Source organism: Aquarana catesbeiana, linkage group LG10, assembly GCF_042186555.1.
Source record: "Aquarana catesbeiana isolate 2022-GZ linkage group LG10, ASM4218655v1, whole genome shotgun sequence".
Lineage (NCBI taxonomy): Eukaryota > Metazoa > Chordata > Amphibia > Anura > Ranidae > Aquarana > Aquarana catesbeiana.
In genome coordinates, this window is record NC_133333.1 from 22,041,725 (window position 1) to 22,054,452 (window position 12,728).

General features: G+C 38.9%; 1 long non-coding RNA gene across 1 annotated transcript; it reads left to right on the forward strand.

Annotated features, from left to right (window-relative positions):
• The first annotated feature begins 650 nt into the window (after positions 1–650).
• LOC141110441 (uncharacterized) lies at positions 651–8,983 on the forward strand. Its single transcript, XR_012236291.1, has 3 exons — positions 651–899; positions 1,453–1,575; positions 8,070–8,983. It is a non-coding gene; the product is annotated as an uncharacterized lncRNA (long non-coding RNA).
• Positions 8,984–12,728: the final 3,745 nt, after the last annotated feature.

Here is a 12,728-nt window from a genome sequence, read left to right on the forward strand (position 1 = left end):
CGACAATTCATTACAGCCGCGATCAGTTTTAAATGACAATTTTTCCTTTAGAAATGTAATTTTGCTGTGGTATTGTTCTAAACACGGGAAAAATGCACCACTTTACAGGCATACTATAGACACCCCCCAGGCACGATATGTAAAGGAATATTTCATTTTTATTGTTTCATTTTAAGCATTAAAAAAATCACTGCTCCCGAAAAAACATCTGTTTTTACAAAAAAAATTTGATACATGTCCCCTGGGGCAGGACCCAGGTCCCCAAACACTTTTTTATGACAGTAACTTGCATATAAGCCTTTAAAATGAGCACTTTTAAATATTCATGCTCGTGTCCCATATAATTTAACGGTATTTGTGTGTTCTGCCAAATTTTTTACCTGTTCGGTATGTTCTGGTGCGAACCGAACCAGGGGGTGTTCGGCTCATCACTAATCGTCACACCTTGAACACATTTTAAAAACAAAATGCAATACAACGTGCAAATATTTACTGCTAGGTGATGATGAAGATGTTGGGGCTCTTAGACAAATATTATTTATATTCTAATACAGCCAACCTTATTATATCTCGCTGACAAGACCATGGTACCCAAGGTGAATCCTCAGATGCAAATCCTCAGATGCAAATAAGATCTTGACTCACTATATTACTACTACTTCATGCAATAATGAAAATCACACACTATAAATTGTCACTCTGAATTATGAAACTGAACGTATGTTAGTAATATGACCAGTATTTCATGTCCCTTTCTCCACCCCGTCAATTATTTTATATAAAGGTTGTAGACAACCAGTAAGGTTTGCAGTGGTTAATAATCATACATGCAGTGGAGTCATTCACAGTGATGTCTGTAGTACATCTATATTTTGTACTATCAGTTCTTGCAGGATCAAGTAAGTAAATAGTTTTCTTCTGTCTAAAGCTCTCTCATTTCTTTTTTTTTTTTTCTAATGTTTTCTTGCTTTTCTTTTCTTCTCTCTTTTTTAAATTTATTTTTTTCATTTTCTTCACTCTCTATTCTTACATTTAGATTTCTTGAATCCCCCCTTTTTTTTATTTTCCTTCTCTTTCTTTTCCTGCTTTTTTGTTTTTTTTTTTGTTTTTTTTTTCTACAGTTCTTATCTTGTCCTATTCTTCTTTTCTCCCCCCCCCCTAACTTTTCCTTTCTTTTTTCAATTTGTTTTTATTCTCCTTCAATTTTTATCTCTTTTTTTTTTTTTTTTTTAATTTGCTTTCTTTTCTTTTCCCCAAATTTCCGATTTTATATTTTTCTTCCCTGCTTCTTATCTTCTCGCTTTTTCTTTGTCTTTTTCCTTTTTATCCTGTTTTTCCTTTTTTATTTTGTATTTGACTCTCTTTTTTTTTTTTCTTTTCCCGTCTTTTTAATATAAATGCTTAACTTTCCCTTCAATTCATTTTAAATTACTAGCTATTCTTATGTTACAGGTTACGCTAGATCTTGTTATTTTTGTTGGGCATATGCATATCAGGACAACATCTGCAGATGAGGACAAGTAGACTGCCCATCTCATTATTTTTGTTCAACCACAATCTTTGAATACTACAAAGGTAAGTTTATAATTTCTGCAAAATTACAATCAGATTGCATGTGGTCTTAGGTTATTCACTTCATAAAATGTATTTTTTCATCAATACATGATGTATTTTGTTAACTTGCTTGTTAAAGGAGCTGAGTAAAGTCTCTAGGCTTTTCACCTTAAAGCATTCTATGCATTAAGGTGAAAAAGCTTCTGTGCTGCAGCGCCCCCCCCCCCCAGAGTCCCCATTTTTCTTACCTGAACCCGATCATTCCAGCGCTAAGCACGAGCCCAGCGGCTCCAACCACTATCTCTGGTCCTCATTGGATAGATTGATAGCAGCAGGAGCCATTGGTTCCTGCTGCTGTCAATCAAATCCAGTGACATGGGAGCTGGGGGCGGAGCCGAGTCCTGCTGTCTGTGTCAATGGACGCAGCAGCGGGACTCGTGGGAGCACCCACACGGGTACCCCAGGGAATGTGGGTCTCTGTGGGGGCACCCCGATGAAGAGGAGGAGCCCCCAACGGGACACCCCAGAAAAGGTGGATCGGGGCTGCTCTGTGCAAAACCCTTGTATAATATGTATAATAATAATAATATTATAATTAACGAATAATATAATTAATAATATAATAGTATTAATATGTTATTTAAAAAAGAAAAAAACCTTTACAATCACTTTAATATTTCCTAACGCAGAAACCGCTCGCAAGACTTTTCCGCCCTCTTACGGGAGGAAGATCTATATGATGTATGGAGAAGTATGTACAGATTGGAGAAAGAGTTTACCTTCTTTTCCTCTGCTCTTCAAGTCTACTCTAGGATTGACATGTTCCTCGTAGACAAAACCTCACTCTTTCAATCATCTGATGCCAAAATTGGCAATATCATTTGGTCCGACCATGCTCCAGTCTCCCTATCCTTAACGCTTCAGCACAAAATGCAACCCACTAAACTGTGGAGATTAAACACCAACTTATGACTTATTAACCCTAACCACATGAAACACGTCAAGTCACTTTAATATTTCCCAAGTTTAGACCATTTGCAGTGATATTTTAAGTATTAAAAGAAAAGGTAAAATGTGTGGACAATTTAAACCGCCTCTGCCTCACATTAATCCGCGCCTTGAAATTACTCCGTAATCTGCTGTAGCAGACTAAAGCAGCTACTTTAAATAATGAACATATAATCAAACAATAAGTCTTAAATCATGAATAAGCATGCCAAGTCTCTGATTTGTTGTGCTTATTGAAGCAGCGCTAAGTGTCCGATGTCATAAAACACTTTATATAGAACAGATGTTGGAGAAACAGGAAAGTTCAAAATAGAGCTGTGGTCTGTGGATATGAAGATATACGTAGAAATCCTTCCACCAATAGTGATCACCGCGTGAGGGGGTCACCCCCCGTGAGATTGCACTCACCACAATTTCAGTAACCACAAGCCTTTGGATAGTAATCTTTAAAAACTCTCCGTCTCCTTAATTCAACCACCAGGTGGCGAAAAACCCTCTCGGTAAGTATAACATAGGGAGAAAATAAGATGCCATATAGCGTAATATTGCTTTAAGGATGTTTATTAAATATTTAAAAAAAAACACACTCCCCCTTTAAAATATGCGTACCAGATACAATACTATAATAGAGCATTGGAAAAGTGCACTGTGCCTGTATTATTCGTCCCCCGGGAGGTGTTCCGGAATGCGCGCTGTATGCAGCTGATCTTTCGCTTCCTGGTTACCTTCCGGTGCGTGGAGCGCACACGTCACTTCCGGTAGATTACGACACTGACGCGTTTCGTCACTTCCGGACGTCGTCTGAGGGCGTAATCTACCAATCGTGAGGCCGGCTTTAAATAACAGTGATGGGTTTGAGCAGCGAATAAGGGAGGCGGATCTGTCAGCCACTCCCACTTAATAATCAATGCTCCCAGAGCTGTCAGCAAAGGAAGACTCCGACTCTATTACTTATAATGCGCTGAAACTATTTTAAACCCAATCCTGCCGACTTCGCTGAGAAAATTGTGACTCATATGTCTTGCTCAGGAATATCTCTTATAAACTTTTTACCTTACACACTTATATCATATATAGCGTTTTTATACATTTTCTACGCATAGATGAGGTACAATAAAAAATATAAAAAATATATATACCAGACATATGTATATTCTTATTGGTGAGAATAAAATAAGAAGCATCCTCCCTTGTATTTACCCTATACAATTACAATCTGCTGTCACCCATCAAGGGTGCGAGCCCTCAGCATAGATATGAATTGATATGAGTAATTAAAAAGAGTAGTAATAAATTCAATGCATTGATGGATTAATCTAATATTTAAATAAATCAAATAAAATTATATTATACATGGAGGATGCGTTAAAATGGCTTTATATTCATTTGTGAGAATCAGAATTAAATCATTGCACCTACTATTCAAAAACCAAATATGATCTAATAAAATTCTAAAAAAATATATATGTAAAGTGATTATGTGGTAATAGATGTCCAAATATGTAAAATCATGGGAATAATATTAATTCTAGGGAAATTTAAAAATTACTAAATTCATTATTGGTATGATATTTAAAAATTATATGATTAAAAAATTAAAAATTAAAAGATTAGATATATCAAACAGGGACTGTATACACCTACACTGAAAGATAAAGAAGTGTATGTTATGTATCACTAATAAAGCAATTTATATCTAGCTCTATGTTTAGGCCTCGGGGGGAAAGAACATCTACGGAATATATCCACCGGGTTTCGTGTTTCGATAATTCACGAATACGGTTAATACCTCTCCAGTGGGTTTGGAGATGCTCTACCCCCCAGAATTCCAACCCCTTGGTTGGAATTCTGAAACACAACAGGGATCCCAAGGGGTTGGAATTCTGGGGGGTAGAGCATCTCCAAACCCACTGGAGAGGTATTAACCGTATTCGTGAACTATCGAAACACGAAACCCGGTGGATATATTCCGTAGATGTTCTTTCCCCCCGAGGCCTAAACATAGAGCTAGATATAAATTGCTTTATTAGTGATACATAACATACACTTCTTTATCTTTCAGTGTAGGTGTATACAGTCCCTGTTTGATATATCTAATCTTTTAATTTTTAATTTTTTAATCATATAATTTTTAAATATCATACCAATAATGAATTTAGTAATTTTTAAATTTCCCTAGAATTAATATTATTCCCATAATTTTACATATTTGGACATCTATTACCACATAATCACTTTATATATATTTTTTTTTAGAATTTTATTAGATCATATTTGGTTTTTGAATAGTAGGTGCAATGATTTAATTCTGATTCTCACAAATGAATATAAAGCCATTTTAACGCATCCTCCATGTATAATATAATTTTATTCGATTTATTTAAATATTAGATTAATCCATCAATGCATTGAATTTATTACTACTCTTTTTAATTACTCATATCAATTCATATCTATGCTGAGGGCTCGCACCCTTGATGGGTGACAGCAGATTGTAATTGTATAGGGTAAATACAAGGGAGGATGCTTCTTATTTTATTCTCACCAATAAGAATATACATATGTCTGGTATATATATTTTTTATATTTTTTATTGTACCTCATCTATGCGTAGAAAATGTATAAAAACGCTATATATGATATAAGTGTGTAAGGTAAAAAGTTTATAAGAGATATTCCTGAGCAAGACATATGAGTCACAATTTTCTCAGCGAAGTCGGCAGGATTGGGTTTAAAATAGTTTCAGCGCATTATAAATAATAGAGTCGGAGTCTTCCTTTGCTGACAGCTCTGGGAGCATTGATTATTAAGTGGGAGTGGCTGACAGATCCGCCTCCCTTATTCGCTGCTCAAACCCATCACTGTTATTTAAAGCCGGCCTCACGATTGGTAGATTACGCCCTCAGACGACATCCGGAAGTGACGAAACGCGTCAGTGTCGTAATCTACCGGAAGTGACGTGTGCGCTCCACGCACCAGAAGGTAACCAGGAAGCGAAAGATCAGCTGCATACAGCGCGCAGTCCGGAACACCTCCCGGGGGACGAATAATACAGGCACAGTGCACTTTTCCAATGCTCTATTATAGTATTGTATCTGGTACGCATATTTTAAAGGGGGGAGTGTGTTTTTTTTAAAATATTTAATAAACATCCTTAAATCAATATTACGCTATATGGCATCTCATTTTCTCCCTATGTTATACTTACCGAGAGGGTTTTTCGCCACCTGGTGGTTGAATTAAGGAGACGGAGAGTTTTTAAAGATTACTATCCAAAGGCTTGTGGTTACTGAAATTGTGGTGAGTGCAATCTCACGGGGGGTGACCCCCTCACGCGGTGATCACTATTGGTGGAAGGATTTCTACGTATATCTTCATATCCACAGACCACAGCTCTATTTTGAACTTTCCTGTTTCTCCAACATCTGTTCTATATAAGTGTTTTATGACATCGGACACTTAGCGCTGCTTCAATAAGCACAACAAATCAGAGACTTGGCATGCTTATTCATGATTTAAGACTTATTGTTTGATTAAAAGAAAAGGAAAATAGAGTTAACACAACCAAATGTCTATAAAAATACAAATATTAATGCCCACAAATTGTGGATAATAATCCCCACACTAAGTGAAGAAATCTTCTTTATTTGACAGATGTTTATCCAGTAGTGCATCAATTCACACCGCCACCACCAGAAATACACGCTCACTGCCAATCCTGTGACCTCTAACTTATAAAGGTCAATAAAGGTCCACCTGAAAACATGATTGGCGAAACTAGTTGAGGCTACACGTTTGTTGTCACTTCCGGATCCATTCTGACATCACATCTGGCCCAAACTTCCAGTGTTTGGAATGCACACTGGCTCCTAGTCGAAGACATGGTGGTGCAAGCTCCTCTCAAGGCTGTTTATATTGGTGCCGAGGCTGGGTACTTTTAAAAGTGTGTGGAACACTGTTTTTATGCTATAATAAAATGCTACACTTTACATTTCTCTGGTGGTCTGATACTGTTGTGTTCCCGGAGCGATTAGAAGAGGATAGGATGATATCTCAGAAGATCTACTAAGCAATGGTGTGATCGATTTGGTGGTGTATATGGCTAATCCCACAGAGAAATGTAAACTAAGTGTAGTATTTTATTATAGCAGATAAAAAGCATAAAAAAGTATTCCACTCACTATTAAAAGTTTCCAGCCTCGGCACCAATATAAAAACAGCCTTGGGAGGAGCTTGCACCACCATGTTTTTCGACTTGGAGCTGGTGTGCATTCCAAACACCGGAAATTTGGTCCAGATGTGACATCACAATGGACTCGGAAGCCTCAATTAGTTTCGCCAATCGCTTTTTCAGTTGACTCTATTTAATTGACCTTTAATAAGTTCAAGGTCACTGGACTGGCGGTGAGTGCGTATTTCTGGTGGTGGTGGCGGCGGTGTAAATTGATGCACTACTGGAAGAACATCACATATGTCACATATAGAAGATTTCTTCACTTGGTGTGGGGATTATTATGCACAATTTATGGACATTTATATTTGTATTTTTATGGACATTTGTTTGTGTTACTGATATTTTCCTTTTTATAATTATTGAAGGGGGACTTTCACTTCAGGTAGGGCAGTTTCACATTCACATGAGTCACTATTAAAGGGCAGGCACCCCTGAACACATTATCTAGTATTATTTTATGGTACTATCTGCCTTATTCATGGGTTGAAAAAAAATTTAAAAAATAGACTCCCCCATCCACTCACTCTTGGTCACTAACTCCTATGCTGCGTACACACGATCGGAAATTCGGCCAGCAAAAGACTGATGAGAGCTTTTGGTCGGAAAATGTGACCGTGTGTATGCTCCATCGGACTTTTGCTGGCCGAATTCCAGCCAGCAAAAGATTGAGAGCATGTTCTCAATTTTTCGGTTGGAAAAAGTTCCTATCCGAAAATGCGATCATCTGTAGCAATTCTGACGCGCAAAGTTCCTACGCATGCTCGGAAACAATTCAACGCATGCTCAGAAACAATTTGACGCATGCTCGGAAGCATTGAACTTCATTTTCTTGGCATTAAAGTATACAGTAACTTAAGGGAAAAATTCTTTTTTTTTCGTTTTGGATGGGGTGGAAAGGGATTAGAGCCCCTGTCAGTTTTTCTTGCTGCCTGTGCCCCCGTTAAGGAGATTCACCCTCTCTATTTGTCCTATATACCATTATCATTAAAAGTGAAAGTAAAAAGAAAAAAAAGACTCAATTTCCCCATTCACACACTTGATGTGGATGAAAGATTCCTCCCTGCTGAGCTTTTGTTTTCTGACAGCAGGGAGACTTCCCCACCATCAGAATACACTGATCAGAGTTGCAGGTCATGTATATAGTATGTACTATAGTTTGTAGTAGGGATGCATAAATACCATTTTTTTTTTTACGAGTACCGATACTTTTTTTAGTACTCGCCGATACCAATTACCGATACCTACTGCAACTGTTTTGTTTACACTTTGACAGGTCACCTGCGGGGCCAAGTAACTAGAAGCGCACCGGGGAGGTCGTGGACACAGCAGCTGACTGCTGAGGGTCGATGATTCTGAGAAGCAGCTACACAGGGTCGCAGCCACGGTCCTGGACAGGGAGCTACAGCATAAGACTGCCCAGGGTGCAGAGTCTAAGAGCCAGCAGGTTTTCACCAGAGCCTCTGATGTTGAGGATGGACTTGGCTGCAGTTGACTCCAGATAGTGGCCCCCAGGGTCTCTCAGCTCACGCTCATGGATGGCTCTGGTGGATGGAGAGGAAGTAGCAGTCCAGGGCAACAAGGAAAGGTCAGGAGGACAAGCCGAAGGTCGGGGCAACAAGCAGACAGGAATGGTCAGGGGAGTGAGCCAAAGGTCAAGGCAACAAGCAGACAGAGATGGTTAGAAGAACAAGTCGAAGGTCAAGGCAACAAGCAGACAGGGATGGTCAGGACAATGAGCCAAAGGTCAGGGCAACAAGCAGACAGGGATGGTCAAGAGAACAAGTCAAAGTCAGTACATGGGAAACTAATGTAGTTCACACGGAAAGAATCATACATAGAAGCCTTGACACAATTGTAGCTTGACAAGGCTGGCTTGCAGTGTGCGGGTTAATATAGTGTTTCCTGTTAGAGCCTGGGGTGGAGCTATGCTAAAAGAAGCTTACTTAAACACACAGGTGTGGGAGCACGATCCCTAAAGCTGATACACAGACCAGAGAGGTAATCAGACAGTTGGGGGAATGAAACATTACTGCAGATTCATGACACACTTCAGCTGTCAGCAATGGCACACAGCATTGAAAAGTTATTTACAAATTAAATACATTTTTTTTTTTTATATTTTGTGCTTTTTTTCAACGTGAAACGTGTAAATATACAGTATATTAAAGGTGTAAAATTACTAATAAACAAAGCAAAGAAAAATGTTTTACTTATTAGTAGTATGTAATATAGAAGTGAAGGAAAAAAAAAAAAATCAGCAGGGAAATAATAATTAATGGAGAAGGAGAATAAGGGGTTAAATAGATTGTAAGCTCTAAGGAGCAGGGCCCTCTGATTCCTACTGTATTAAAGTGTATTGTATTTGTACTGTCTACCCTCAAGTTGTAAAGCGCTATGTAAACTGTTGGCGCTATATAAATCCTGTATAATAATAAAATAATAAATAGGGTTAATTACAATAAATTAAGGGTTAATAAGAGGTTAAAACAGAGGAACATTTAATAAAAAACAAGAAAAACTTGACAGGTTGCTTTAAACTGACTTAACCTCCCTGGCGGTATTCCTGAGTCTGGCTCGGGGTGGAATTTCAGAACCAAAAGCGGTAACCCCGAGCCAGACTCAGGATCGCATCGCAGGATCCAGGAAGAACTTACTTACTTTGTCTCCTGGATCCTGCGATGTCTCCCCGCAGTGTGAGCGGCTCGTCCTCCGCTCGATTCATCACAGTGCCGATCTCCATTCCCTGCGAGCGTTGCGACGCAGGGGGATGGAGAACGGCGCCAAATTCAAAAAGTAAAACACACACAATACATATACAGTACACTGTAATCTTACATATTACATTACTGTATGAAATAATTTCACATCCCTTTTGTCCCCAGTGGTTTCTCCAGTGCCCTGCATGTAGTTTTATATTATAAAAACTGTTCTTTCTGCCTGGAAACTGGAGCTTGTCCATAGCAACCAAAACCGTCCTTTTACATCAAAAGGGGTTTTAGACCAGGTAGAAAACAGCGATAATAAATTAGAATCACTCACGGAATTGAGCGATAGTGATTTGTGGGGAGATCCGTGATCAAACACTGAAAAGTAATGACAGCGACAATTCTGCAACTGAGCCAATTTTTGTGTTTTTGATTTAATTACATTATTGAATAATTTTTATTATTATTATATTATTATTTGGTATAATTATTTATAGTTATTTATTATATTATAATTTATGATTTCGTGTTTCAAACTTTATCATAACCGAGATGTCTACTATAGACTCTTGTTTGAACAGAGTTAAGTGAGTTATTCCTAAGAATTACAGGCCTACAATATAAAACGCCAAATTTCCATGCAAAATAATTGTACCGCTTTCAGCATCAAAAATATTAAATAATCATACCGCCAGGGAGGTTAATCTGCAAGTCGAAGCTCATCCATTTGATCTGTAGATGAAGAAACAGAAAGATACAAAAAAAAGAAACAATGTTTCTTTTTACCTTTCTGTTTCAAAGGCAGAGCAATGTTGCTGATAAACATTGCCCAGCTGCTTTTTTTTTTTTTGACAGCTCCAATTGTTGGGACTTCATTTACACTTCAGCTGTCAACAGAGGAACCCCACTGACAGCTGAAGGACTCATCGGTTGTTAAGGACGCGGCAGCCCCACTCCGATAATTGATGGCTATTTTTTAATTTTTTTTTACATTTCAGCTGTCAGTGGGGGGAATCCTCCTGCCAGCTGAAAAAACTGAGCCTGAAAGTATTGGTTTCAAGTATCAGAGCATTTGCACGAGTACCGATACTTGTGCAAATGCTTAATATTGGCACTGATACCGGTATCAGTATCGGTGCAACCCTAGTTTGTAGACTCTATAACTTTCACACAGACTAAATAATTTACACTGATTTGGATTATCTTTTAGCAAAGAAATGTAGCACTATACATTTTGACCTAAATTTATGAAGAAAGATTATTTATTTGCAAAATTTTATAACAGAAACAAAGAAAAAAAAATGTTTTCTTCAAAAGTTTCTGTATTATTTTCACTTATATAGCAAAAAAAAAAACTGGTGGTGATTAAATACCACCTAAAGAAAGCGCTATCTGTATCACAATATGCAAAAACATTTCATTTGGGTACAGCTTTGCATGCCTGAGTAATTGTCATTCAAAATGTGACAGCGCTGAGAACTATAAAATGGCCTGGACTGGAAAGGGATGAAAGTGCCCGAACTTGAGGTGGTTAAACAAATGACAGTGATACTTAAAGTGATAACACTGCAAAGTCTAAAAAGAAAAAAAATGCCTGGAGTTCTGCTTTACTAATGAGATTTTTAGTATCAGAGTTAAAGTTGATATGTTTTGGAAAGTAGAGAAAGTTATTTCGCATTTGATACAAATTTAATTATTTCCAACTGTGACTGCATTTATATCTGCTGATATTTCCAAGGAGCGTACTCATGTTTATGTTTTCAATGACTGTATTCCCCCGGGAACAATGTAATATGATTGGAAGTTTGAGCTCTGGACGTGAAACGACTTGGTTAGCTACCGCCTGCTGTGACACCAACTTTTGCACCCCGGATGTACCTGCAGGAAAGTATCTATAATAATTGGTGATTTTTTTTTGTGTGTAAACACCCGGGAGAGTAACATGGAGGGTCTGTTTTACTTTTGTATTAACCTTAAAGTGGGAGTAAACTCCCATGCACGATTTTTACCTATAGGTAAGCCTATAATAAGGCTTACCTATAGATACAGTAAATATCTCCTAAACGTGCTCCATTTAAGAGATACACTATATTTCCAAAAGTATTGGGACACCTGCCTTTACACGCACATGAACTTTAATGGCATCCCGGTCCGTAGGGTTCAGTATTGAGTTGGCCCCCCCTTTGCAGCCATAACAGCTTCAGCTCTTCTGAGAAGGCTGTCCACAAGGTTTAGGAGTGTGTCTATGGGAATTTTTGACCATCCTTCCGGCAGGTCATTTGTGAGGTCAGGCACTGATATTGGACGAGAAGGCCTGGCTCGCATCCCAAAGGTGTCCTATTGGGTTGAGGTCAGGACTCTGTGCAGGCCAATCAAGTTCCTCCACCCCAAACTTTCTCATCCATGTCTTAATAGACCTTGTTTTGTGCACTGGTTCTATCAGCGCGGGGACCTAGAAAATAGTGGAGATCACAGGATTGGCTTCTACTACAGTGATTTCCAGCTTCCCGGGGGCTCACAGGTATGGTATAGGCAGAATTACATTGGTCCAAGCTATACTAATGTAAAAAATGCCAACCTTGGAATTCCTCTTTAGAATATAAATCGCCCTTTATGGAGTGCTGGCCTCTGTACATAAAACAACTTCCTGTCAGTAAATATGAAGGAAGATGTCCCTGTGACCGCACATCCATGTCATCCCATGATGGTATGATGGTAAGTGGCAACTTCAGCCTGAACTCCGGCCAGGCCATGCCCCCAATGCATTTCACTGCACCCCTCGGAGCTTAGTTCCCCATGACTAAGCTACAAGGGGTGTAACAAAATTTGTTGGGCGCGTGGCCTGACCAGAGTCCAGGTTGAGGTTGCCACACACCATCATACCTTGGGATGACATGGATGTGCGGTCACAGGGACATTTTATACTGAGCTATCTTGGGAGCCGGGATGGGATCCCTCCCAACCAGCACACCCAGCAGTGGATATTAAGGTTTGATACCCCCTTCAGTGAGCCTGAGCGGCACACGATACAGGTCTCTTGGGTCACCTGTCAGTAAGTGGTTATACCAAGCTCATGGCTGCAGCTGCATCCATGATCTTGGTCTCATTTATTTCAGTTGGCAATCAGCTGTTTAGTAAAAGTGATCGCTTTTACAGTACTGCAAAGGGTTGCCCTCACCTCCCACCCCAGCCTCTGGTGGTTCCTGGGCTTTACTGGACCTTCAGGA